At 30.6% G+C, this 12846-nt stretch overlaps 1 long non-coding RNA gene across 1 annotated transcript; it reads right to left on the bottom strand.

The window, feature by feature from the left end:
* Positions 1-3289: 3289 nt before the first annotated feature.
* LOC142636616 (uncharacterized) lies at positions 3290-3993 on the bottom strand. The gene is made up of 2 exons (XR_012844363.1): positions 3827-3993; positions 3290-3715 (listed from the first exon to the last, which is right to left on the bottom strand). It is a non-coding gene; the product is annotated as an uncharacterized LOC142636616 (long non-coding RNA).
* Between the last annotated feature and the right edge of the window lie 8853 nt (positions 3994-12846).

The following is a 12846-nucleotide window of genomic DNA, read 5'->3' as shown; positions in this document are numbered from 1 at the left end:
TATAATTTGATGACAAGTATCTTTAAATTTTTAATGCACTCCAATTTTATTCTAAATATCATTTCAATTGTCCTTTAATTTATTGTAAAATATAAAAAGATTCGATTGGAATATTAAATAACAACAGATTCATCATATCAAATTATTTGATTTATTTTCTTTTTCTGTGATTGTACATGATTGTGTACAGTGATCAAATATATCATTCATTTAGAAAGGATTTGTTAAGAAATGTTTTATTTTATTTTTTAATAATTTGGTGATTACATTTATGGGGAGTGAAGGTTTAAACCCCAACTCTTGTACTAGGTCACAAGACTCCTTACTTAAAGGATATATATACTGGATTGCTAAGAGCCAAATCCTCTGCATAGGAAATGCACTTTGTTAGCTAAATTCTAGATAGTCTCTGATTAAAAATGTTGCATCGGACTAGCTACTAGCTAGCAGCCCAAAAATATTCTAATTGTTACCGTAACTTGCCATATCCGACCATTTTTAAGTTATATTCTCTTTCAAAATGAATAGAGATAATAATATTTTATTTGAGATTATAGTTATTATTATAAATTTATATTTTTCTAATGTGATTTTTAATTCATAACCATTAAATCACTTAATTAAATTGTTATAGTTACAAACTATAGAATGAAATTTTGTGATAAATATATATATATATATATATATATATATTTATTTATTTATTTATTATGATAATTTGATAGTTAAGATCGTGAGGATTTGAATCTAAGACGACTTTGTTAGAAATAAGAGGTACCAACCAAGCTATAAAGTCCTTAGGTTGTATTTATATTTATGTAAGTTGATGGTTAACACTATTGAATGAGATAAATAAAGTAATACCAAATTTATTAATTTCATCTTTATACAATATGGATTCTCAAATTATTCAAATAAGTTTTTTGATTCCAAAAATGTTCATATCACTATGCATTTTTATCCCCCTTGACATTGGACCTATGAATATGAAGGGAAGAAGCCAAGAAAATGTATAATAGTAATTTATTCTTTGTCATTTAATTTTTCTATCCTTTTTATCAAACACACATGGTAGAAATAGAACTATACCCAATATTTCCTATGCTCCAACTTTTAATAATAAATTAATTACATAATCATGACCAAAATCCAATGTGACACGTTTTTAGATGCACGGTAGCTCGAAAATATTTCTCTATGACTTGTTTGCCACATCAAGAACTAATGCTTAGACAAAACCTCGATAAGTTGTTCCTAAATGGATAATATAATTAAAGAATCCAATTTTTTTCCAAAGACAAGATTTGTCACCCAAAGTGGTGTCATACATCATTAATCTGTAATCAACACAAATAAAACAGAGCATTCACATAAGCTCATACTTAATGGCATGAGGACCAAATTTTCCCAACCAATCTAAAAAATTGTTGACATCAACTTATACATTTGTTGTGTAAAAATGCACAAGCACTGTTGTTCATTTCAATTGTTTACTTTCTTTTGTTTCCTAAGGATGAAAAAATAGAGTGAACGATAGTTTTGATGTTTGAAAAAAGATAACAATTAAAAAATTAAGAAATTTTTATATTTGATTGAAATATGATTTAGGATAAAATAACTTAAAAGTAGGTGTTTTGAAAAATTTGTTAAGTAAAATAGAAAAATAGGTTCTTATATTAAAATAAACATATTATTTTACACGAACAAAATGAGAATGCTTAGTTTTTCTCCGAATGGTAAGAATAGATGATTTTGGTGGGCAGAGTGGAAAATCGGTACCAACTCCCTTTTCCATCTTTCAAAATCTATCACACCAAACCAAAAAACAAAAATCTCGCACTTTTCATACTCAACCTTTTCCACCCAACTAATGGATAAGTATCCATTGCTTATCGAAGAGTTCACATACTGTTTTTGTTGACTCGTTGATTGCGGTAAGCATGATTGGAAAAAAAAAATTACAAAACTAAACTTTAATTGAAAAATAGTGTCCTCAAAGACTAACGTTCCATGACCAAAATTGGTTCTTTATTTTTGAAGGGTTGATAATGAAATTTGCATACTTTAAATTGGTACTCCAATTATTTGAACAATGATTGTTAGGCTATTTATCGATTTGTGTATAAAGAAAGATTGACGGATTGGAACCAAAATTGGCTCTTTATTTTTGAAGGGTTGATAATGAAATTTGCATACTTTAAATTGGTACTCCAATTATTTGAACAATGATTGTTAGGCTATTTATCGATTTGTGTATAAAGAAAGATTGACGGATTGGAACTCGAGTGGTTTTAGTAATGTCTCAATCAAAGAACTTAGCAAAGGGGATTGGACCTAGCATGTCCCAATCTGGTTTTGGGTCAAGACCCAAGCTTTGTCCACGGGTCTGCAGAAGGACCCAATGGAGTACGTCAATTCTAAATGAACCTCACCCGTAGGACCTTTATAATAACTTGTCTCTTATATGTGAGAATCTCGCAAGTAATGCTAGGATCATATAATATGATATAATTTTTACCACAACTCGCCACATGGCAAGTTAGAAGTAGTAAATGTGTAAAAGTGAGTTTATGTGAGGACATACTTTTACTATTCAAAACTCGCCATGAGGTGAATTATAGCAAAAATTGTGTTATTTTATATGTGTGAGATTTACATGTGAGCCCATTGTAAGAAAGTGGTCTCATGAAATCATCTCCTTCATGCAACTACGTCAAGCACCCTTTGATGACCCACAAACCTAAGCATCTTTAGCACGTAAGACATACCATACACAGCCCTCAGGCACCTCGGACTTAATAAACAGCCCAGCTGAAGCCCAATAAGCAATCCATATATGCCTATCGAAGCCCATCATACACAGCTACTAAAGTAAGCTCACTAGTCCTCTTTGTCAAATGAATAATAATTTAAATTATACGTAACAAATACATGAACAAAAATTGTATGTCTATACATACAATTATAATTGTATGTCTATACATGTACCGCAAAAAACAAATTTGATATATTTGGTGAAAAGCAACATAGATCCAAGATGTGAGAAAGCCCGAATCACAACATGCACACAGTTACACGGTGCAACTTTTTTTTTTTTTTTATGGAAAAATAAAATCACAGTGCAACTTAGTAAAAATTACAGAGAATACTTTTATTATTGAAAATTTGCTCTCAGCTCCTTGTGAAACGAATAATAGAATAAGAAATATCGCACAAAGATTGATATATTTGGCAGCAAATTATACCATAATAAAATAGTGAAACTTTTTTCTTTTTTGGTCATAAGTCATAACTTCATTATACAGAAGCACAGGAAACATTCCTCCAAAAGAGGACGGAGGGAGAATTTATTACAACACAAACCAGACCTAATCACTGTAGCAAATATTGTATGAGCATGGACAACAGAGAATCCATCTCCTATAGCCAAAATAAATGAACAATATTCAATTGCAGAAATTCATAATTAAAACGTTGATATATTTGGTATCAAATTACAACAACATAATAAAACATTGAAACTTGGTCTTGGTCACCATTGCATAAACAACTTTTATTCTTGAAATTTGGCTCTCATGGAGTCCTGAAATATGTATATAGTATCATGGAGACCCATTCTCGGACTGAGTTTCAACAGGAGTTGCGCAACACTGACAACAAGAGCCAGGTGGTGCAGGTGTGCAACAAACACAAGCAGGACATATTGGTCCCGAAGCTGCAAGCAAAACAAAAATCAAAATCAAACTTAAAATCTTGTCCCGATTAGTAAGAGTAACACACATATATATATATATAAGCATTGGTGATGAATTATTTATATATATACCTCGTTGAGTAAACCTAACTGCATCACATGTTGATATCGGGGACAAGATGATGGCAAATATGAGAAGGGTCACCAAACTAGAACTCAAAGCCTTAGATGCCATTGCTTATAAGAAAGATATATTTGCTAAGATGAACAAAATATGGTGTACGGTGAATCCTATATATACAAGATTTATGGAGTTTTTTGTTTTTTAGAATCACATATTTCAACTAGATTGGTATGGGAAATGCCGCATAGTTTGAATGTAATGGTTGATTCTTCGTGGGATGAATGGCTGAAATCTTTGTAACATTTTGCAATGTCATCTTCTTGAATTTTATTCAATTAATGGAGTGAATTAATGGACTTCCGCCATATTCAATATTTTCTTCTTTTGACTTGGCTGAAGTTATGATTTCTATTTTATAGTTTAGACTTTTCAACTTTCAAGGGCATTTGAGCTGTCGATAAGCTTAAGCTTTGGTTGTTTTCATATTTTAAATTAAAGTCAAACTCAAGACTTGAAGATTTCATAAGTACCCTTACCAGCTGCTATTATAAAATTTACATCATGAATTGAATTATGAAGAATCAAAATAAAAGTCTTGAGAAAACTGGTTTTTTAAACGTGTCCCCCCTTTCCGATTTCGTTTTATAGTTCTTAACTTCTTATATATATTTTTGTTGAATGAGCACCTCATTATAAATATTTTAAAATAATACTTAAACACAGAATCATTGAGGTACAGAATCCACAAAGAACCAGCAATAAAATTCTATAAAAGACAAAAAAATAAAAATAAAAATCTCAGAGGACTCTACCCAAATCAAAAGCAAGGAAGAGCCTTGTTTTGTATAGTTTCAAAATTGACCACCACTTTCTATTCTAGTTTTGATCTCCCGTATAATTTTCGTAAGTATGCCCTTCGTAGACTAATTCTTCCTCGATCTATTTCAATTTGTCTATTGGAACGAAACATTTTGGTAACAGCACTATTTCAATGTACCATTTTGATGTAACTATTAAAACATACTAGTTGCAGACCTGTATGTTGCATGTGATAGTATTATTGTTTTAATTATTATTTATTAATAGTTGGTTTTTTATTATCTTTTAAGTTAATAAAAACCATACATATACTTTTTCTTAAACCTATATATATATATATTAATTACTTAATGTGAATGTTTACATGTATAAACTCTATATATTCCATTTCTTTAAATACATAAAACCATAGACTACTACTCCATAATGATAGTAGCCAATTAGTTTTAGAGAGATGTTATGTCCACAATATTTTTATAATATTTTTACAACAAATCATAAGTGGTTATTTGTTATTGGTTCAAATTTGAACCTAACACTAAGATTACTTTTTTGTCCCAACAATAACAACCTGCCACTTAGAATTTGCTATAAAAATGTTGTGAAAATGTTGTGAACATATCATTTCTCTTAGTTTTATCATTTTTTATAATGCAATATGTTGAATAAAATAATATGAGAAGAAAAAAAAAGAAAAACAAATATATATATATATATATATATATAACAATAAACACCAAATTAATTATCTCTATTAACTGGATTAAAATTTTATTTATTTGAATTTAAATAAAATATTATATGTTTAAGATTACTTTTTTGTCCCAACAATAACAACCTGCCACTTAGAATTTGCTGTAAAAATGTTGTAAACATATCATTTCTCTTAGTTTTATCATTTTTTATAATGCAATATGTTGAATAAAATAATATGAGAAGAAAAAAAAAGAAGAAAAACAAATATATATAACAATAAACACCAAATTAATTATCTCTATTAACTGGATTACAATTTTATTTATTTGAATTTAAATAAAATATTATATGTTTAATTTTTTTTTAAAAACGTAAATAATTTAATTATATAGAGGATGTGGCTGAGTTTAAATATTGAATAAAATAAGATGAATTTTTAAAATATATATATAATAATAATAAACACCAAATTACTCAAATCATATTATTTAATAGAATAATATATATTATATTCATATATATTATTTTTAATTTTTTATAATGCAATAGGATAACATTTAATAATCAAAGAGAACAAAAAAAATTATCAACTTAAAGTAGAGATGCAAGAAAAATAAAAATAAAAATACTCCAAGAAGTATTGAGAGAGAGAGAGAGAGAGAGAGAGCCTTTTTGTGAGGGGAAACTATGCAAAGAATGTAAGAGCGAATGACAAATTTATAGCAAGATGATGTAAATATGAAGAGGCAAAATAAAGGAAGATGAAGAGAAAAATAAATAGTGCTATTAAGGTTGAGGGTAGTGGGTAAATAAAAAAGTAAGGGAGGGAAAGATGAAGAGACAAAATAAAGAAAGATAAAGGGAAAGATGAATAGTGATATTAAAGTTGAGGGTAGTAGAGACTGGGGAGATAAAAAGGTAAAAGAATGAGAAAGGTTGGAGAAAATATTATTATTATTTAAAAAAAAAAGTAAACGTTAAAAAAAATTATAGGAAAATTGGAAAGAAAAGAATAATAACATGGATACTGATATGGCTCAACTAGAACGTAGCAACAATAAAGACTTCAGGTTTTAGATATATATATATATATATATATATATATATATATATATATATATCTGTGTGTGTGTGTGTGTGTGTGTGTGTGTGTTTTCTTCAACTTTAGTGAGGTTTTCACTAGTAAAACATCATGTGATAAAGTACCTATTACTTGTACTCAAATGCTTAGACTTATACAATTTAAATGTAAAAACACGCATCCCACCATGTAAAATGCAAGATGTCAAATATGAAATTGCCATTCAAAATAATAATTATTCTCATTTTAGAATCCAATTTTTAAAGTTCTTTTATTTATTTTTTTAAATTTTGTGATTCAAATTGCAGTATTTAAATGGCATGGAAATTGGATAAATGGAAACAAAGATACACAATAGATGCTAAGTCTGGTGGTAACTTTTTTATTAAAAAAAATGCAAAAAAAACAACTCTTTTACTGATTAGCCAAGAAGTCCTAACAAATCCAATAAGTGTGAATAGCTCATAAGATTCAGCCGTAAACATATTCTCTCAAACTAACCTCTCCTAAGTCCTAACAAATCCAAGAAGTACGAATGCCTTGAAAGCTTTAGTAGTAAACACAGTCTCTCAAAATAACCTCTCTTGAGTCATAAGAAATTGATGCTCATAAGGTCCAATAGTAAGCATACTCTCTCAAAATATGGTTTAAGTATATGGTTTCTTTTCGCTCCTATAACAAGGACATCATATCCAATCATGACTAGTTTTCCTTCAACTTTAGTGAGGTTTTCACTAGTAAAACATCATGTGATAAAGTACTTATTACTTGTACTCATATGCTTAGACTCATACAATTTAAATATACAAATACGCATCCCACCATGTAAAATGCAAGATGCCAGATACTTTCATACCTACAGCCATTCAATATAATAATTATTCTCATTTTAGAATCTAATTTTTAAAGTGCTTTTATTTATTTAAATTTTGTGATTCAAATTGCAGTATTTAAATGGCATGGAAATTGGATAAAATTTTATATTGGAGAAGCAATCTATTAGAAGAATGATGAAAATGTTTTGGAGGAAGTCTATAAACAATTTTGCCAAAACGTGTTAATGTCTCCAAGGATGGCTTTCAATTAAACATTGTCAACGTGTTGTTTTATAATGCATTCGCAGCCTACCCATTATCTTGATTTAGGACTCTTTTGCTTATAGAAATCGATCAACAAAATTGTATTTTGATCCATAGATAAAATACACATGTCAAAAAAAAAAGGACAAGAGTGCAAAATGATCTAAGAAGAATGAAATGCAATTGGTGGCGGCGGCTTTTTTTGCAGCTAGCAACCTATCCATAGAGGTGGAACCCTAGAGAGAGAGAGAGAGAGAGAGAGAGAGAGAGAGAGAGAGAGAGAGAGAGAGAGAGAGAGAGAGAGAGAGAGAGAGAGAGAGAGAGAGACGTATTGTAGTGGAGGAGAATACGTATACCTTTTTTTTTTTTAGAGATAAGTATGGAATGTCATAAATAAGGGATAATAAATGAGATTAATCAGAATATAACATTAATGAGTATCTTTTTTTAACCATTAGATCTACTTAAATCTAATAATTTAAAAAATGTGTAACTCTTTAGGGCTACACTAAGTGTAACATAAACCTATCTCTCTCTATATATATGAGATAAGTTCAATTTACACCTGGTGTAACTTTACAAAAATTACACATTTTTTAAACCGAAAATTTCTAAAAAATCTAATGGTTAGAACTTTAAAATTAATTGTTTTTCATATTAGCTAACCTAATTAATTTGAGAGAATATTATATTATATTATTTTTAACTTTCTTTCTCTCTCCTAATCAACTCATCCCTAACCTGCGCAAGAGCATATTCTCAACGTTCTTGGGCATGGAGGCAGTTGTGCTGGACTCTCAATTGTTAAAGAAGCAGGTGTCAAATGTGTAGGTTGGACAAACTCATTTTAGCTGAATCGTTAGCAATAGAAAATTTTTTAGTGAACAGTCTCAGAACACATTACCCATAACAAGGGACGTGATATTCAGCTGAATGGCGTTTTATGTTTCCATTGCTTAGATTGACAGCAATGGATTTTAATTTTTACTCTTCTGCGGATAGAGGGTGGCATAATAATATGATTTTACATTTTCACTAGGCTTGTCTTACCACGGCACAATATTTTTTGTTTTTTGAAACCATAGTTCCCAATGTACAAAACAAAATGTTGGGGAAAAAAAAACGACCAAAGAGCTCGATTTGTTTTTCCAGTTATTCATATAAGACTTGGAAGCACTATTTTCTATTGGTGATGATTTAGCTAAAATGAGTTTGTCCAACCTACACATTTGACACCTGCTTCTTTAACAACTGCCTTCATGCCCAAGAATGTTGAGAATATGCTCTTATGCAAGGTTAGGGATGAGTTGATTAGGAGAGACAAAGAAAGTTAGAAAGAAAATAATATTATATTATCTTAAATTAATTAGGTTAGCTAATATGGAAAGCAATTAACTTTAAAGATGATATTGATTATAGTGATTTTCTAACCATTATATTTCTTAGAAATTTACGGTTTTAAAAAAGCGAAACTTTTGTAGAATTACACCAAGTGTAATTTGAATCCAGGTATAACTTTAGTAGGTTCAGATGGTATTATACCATATCAATATTTTAATTCAAAATAAGGTAATGCACCATCTTAATATCATCATCATTAAATAATATAAATATATAACATGTCAAATATAAGTAAAGAATATACAGCACAGGCTTTTAAACCTCTTTAACTCACATTCAGTTTTTAATATGGGATTAACCCACTGGTTTTTCTTTGGAGAATATTTTTAACACACACACACGGAGAGAGGAGAGAAGGTCTTAAAGAAACTTACAACGGTGTATATCCAAAATGGCCTAATTCTTGAATATACAGCACAGACTTTTAAACCTCTTTAACTCACACTCAGTTTTCTATGTGGGATTAACCCACTATAAGTTTTTTTAAGACCTTTTCTTTAAGACCTTCTCCCTTCTCCCAATGTGTGTGTGTTAAAAATATTCTCAAAAGAAAAAATTGTGGGCTAATCCCACATTGAAAACTGAGTGTGAGTTAAAGAGGTTTAAAAGCATGTGCTGTATATTCAAGAGTTAGGCCCTTTTGGATATACACTACTGTAAGTTTCTTTAAGACATTCTCCCATCTCCCCGTGTGTGTGTTAAAAATATTCTCAAAAGAAAAAATAGTGGGTTAATTCCACATTGAAAACTTGAGTGTGAGTTAAAGAGGTTTAAAAGCATGTGTTGTATATTCAAGAGTTAGACCCTTTTGGATATATACCACTGTAAGTTTCTTTAAGACCTTCTCCCTTCTCTCCGTGTGTGTGTGTTAAAAATATTCTCAAAAGAAAAAACAGTAGGTTAATCCCACATTGAAAACTGAGTGTGAGTTAAAAAAGTTCAAAAGTCTGTGCTATATATTCAAGAGTTAGGCCGTTTTGGATATACAACACTGTAAATTTCTTTAAGATCTTCTCCCCTCTCCCAGTGTGTGTTTGTTAAAAATATTCTCAAAAGAAAAAACATTGGGTTAGTCCCACATTGAAAACTGAGTGTGAGTTAAAGAAGTTTAAAAGTTTGTGCTGTATATTCAAGAATTAGACCATTTTGGATATACACCACTATAAGTTTTTTTAAGACCTTCTCTCATCTCTTTGTGTGTGTGTGTTAAAAACATTCTCAAAAGAAAAAACAATGGGTTAATCCTGCATTGAAAACTCAGTGTGAGTTAAAGAGGTTTAAAAGCCTATGCAATATATTCAAGAGTTAGGCTCTTTTGAATATACACCACTGTAAGTTTCTTTAAGATCTTCTCCACTCTCTCCGTGTGTGTGTTAAAAATATTCTCGAAAGAAAAAAACAGTGGGTTAATTCCACATTGAAAACTGAGTGTGAGTTAAAGAGGTTTAAAAGTCTGTGCTGTATATTCAAGAGTTAGGCCCTTTTGGATATACACCACTGTAAGTTTCTTTAAGACATTCTCCCCTCTCCTCATGTGTGTGTGTTAAAAATATTCTCAAAAGAAAAAACAGTAAGTTAATCCCACATTGAAAACTGAGTGTAAGTTAAAGAGGTTTAAAAGTTTGTGATGTATATTCAAGAGTTAGGCCCTTTTGGATATACACCACTGTAAGTTTTTTAAGATCTTCTCCCTTCTCCCTGTGTGTGTGTGTTAAAAATATTTTCAAAAGAAAAAATATTGGGTTAGTCCCACATTGAAAACTGAGTGTGAGTTAAAGAGGTTTAAAAGTTTGTGCTGTATATTCAAAAATTAGACCATTTTGGATATACACAACTGTAAGTTTCTTTAAGACCTTCTCTCCTCTCCCCATGTGTGTGTGTTAAAAATATTCTCAAAAAAAAAAAAAAAAAAAATATATATATATATATATATATATATATAAGTAAAGAAATATTATTGAAGAAAACCATGTCATATCTGAGTAAAGTTAACAAGAAAAACACATCGTTAAAGGAAAAAAATAATAAATTTTGATATGTGAGTGAAGTAATAAAAACAAATGAGTTTTTTTTTTTTTTAAATAATGATTTGTTTACATATAGGCCGAAATCACCATAACATGTAGAATTTAGTAGAATTGACCTAAATGGGTGGAATGGAGCTAAATGGGCTAGAATTTAGAATCAGATGGAATAATGAGGTGATTTGTACCGGTTAACTAATTAGAATGAAAAATTCTGACTATATCAAGCAAAACGAAATGGAATTCATAACTATGGTACTAAATAGTAAACCAAAGTGAAAATCTACATAAAGGGGATCAGAAACTTTTATCCTTTAACTTATATCACCCCAAGAGATCATCCCAATGATATTTAGGATTTTTGATTAAACACCATGACATTAGAGTCTTCCAAATCCTTCCGAGAAAGGACATTTAAAAAATAAGTGATGTTCACTCTTTGTCCTCAAACCTGCAAAGAACACATTGAGTATCCACAGAAATAGAAATACCCCAACTTAAAGCATCCACATCAATGGATGAAAAATCTTGTATAATAGAAAAAGACACCATTTTTACACATTTTGCCTCAATAATGCTCCACATCAATGCTTCTAAAAGTGTGCAAAGATGTGTATATTTATACACTTGCTACAGTAACCGTGTACAACTGTAGCTCTTGTATTTATTACTTTAGTATTTGTTTCTTTCTCCTCTCTATTTCTCTCTCAAATCAACTCTCTTTTTCTCTCTTCTCTCTATACCTAACTCTCACCTCACTCTCTTTTTCTCATCTCATAAATCGCTGGAGGCGTCGATCTCTGTCAAGCTTCACAGTGCTTCGTCGTTTGCCCAACTTCGCCGCCAGCCTCACCGTCGATCTCGTTGTTTGATCAATGGGTTCGATCTCTCTGGCAAGCTTCACAGTGCTTCGCCGTTTGCCTAGTTTCGCTGCTAGCTTCACCGTCGATCTTGTTGTTTGATCTGTGGGTTCGATCACTCTCACTCTTTCTGATAAATGGGTTTCCGGATCTTTGGATTTAGGTCGGTTGATGATGGTGGCTTGAGGATGGTGATGATGGTGGCTCGGTTGAGTGGGTATGTGAATTTCATTGATGGTAGCATGGTTGAATGGGATGGTGGTTGGGTTGTTGTGTGGCTTGATGATGGTGGTTGCGTGGATGGATGATGGTGGCTATGTGGGTTGTCTTGGTTCCGTGAGAGAGATGACAATAGATAAATGAATATTTTATTAAATAAATGTGTAAAATAGATAAATTGATGTGGGTGTTTTATAAAAAATGGATGTGTAAAATAGAAAAAGTAGTTTTTAGATGTATAAATTTACAAAAAATTTGCATGAACTAATGCAAATGCTCTTATCGATCCATCTTTAATTGTGAGTTTGTTATGAATTGCTAGCTAGCTATTGAAAGCACGTCTACACATGAGAACTTTCCAAAATTTCCAGTAGTCCAAATTGGCTTTTATTCCCTCCTAATCTCTACCAAGCTCAACTTGCTTTGAATCAACACCAGGTCCTCTGATCGAAAAGGACGCCATAATCAAGAACCATCCTTTTAAGGCTTTGTTTGGGAGTTCAAAAGGGAATGGAATGGAATGATCATAAGAGAATGGAAATGAATGGAATGGAATTAAGTAACCTTAATTGGATGTTTTAAAATTAAGGAATGGAAATGAATGAAAATGAATGGAATGTAAGTAATCTTGTTTGGAAGTAATATGGAGGGAATCGAATGGAATTATTGTTATGACAATATTACTATTAGACCTCTATTTTAAAATAAATGGTTGAATATATAGGAGTATTTTGGGCGTTTTGGTAAAAAAATCATTAAGTATCCGTTTGGATACTGATGAATGCATCCAACATCAACATTTTTTTTTTTTCAAGAAGTGCATTTCTGGCTTTTCCAGTGGGTCCTATG

Source organism: Castanea sativa, chromosome 5 (genome assembly GCF_040712315.1).
Source record: "Castanea sativa cultivar Marrone di Chiusa Pesio chromosome 5, ASM4071231v1".
In the NCBI taxonomy this organism is placed as follows: Eukaryota; Viridiplantae; Streptophyta; class Magnoliopsida; order Fagales; family Fagaceae; genus Castanea; species Castanea sativa.
This window is presented reverse-complemented; position numbering and strand designations above follow the sequence as displayed.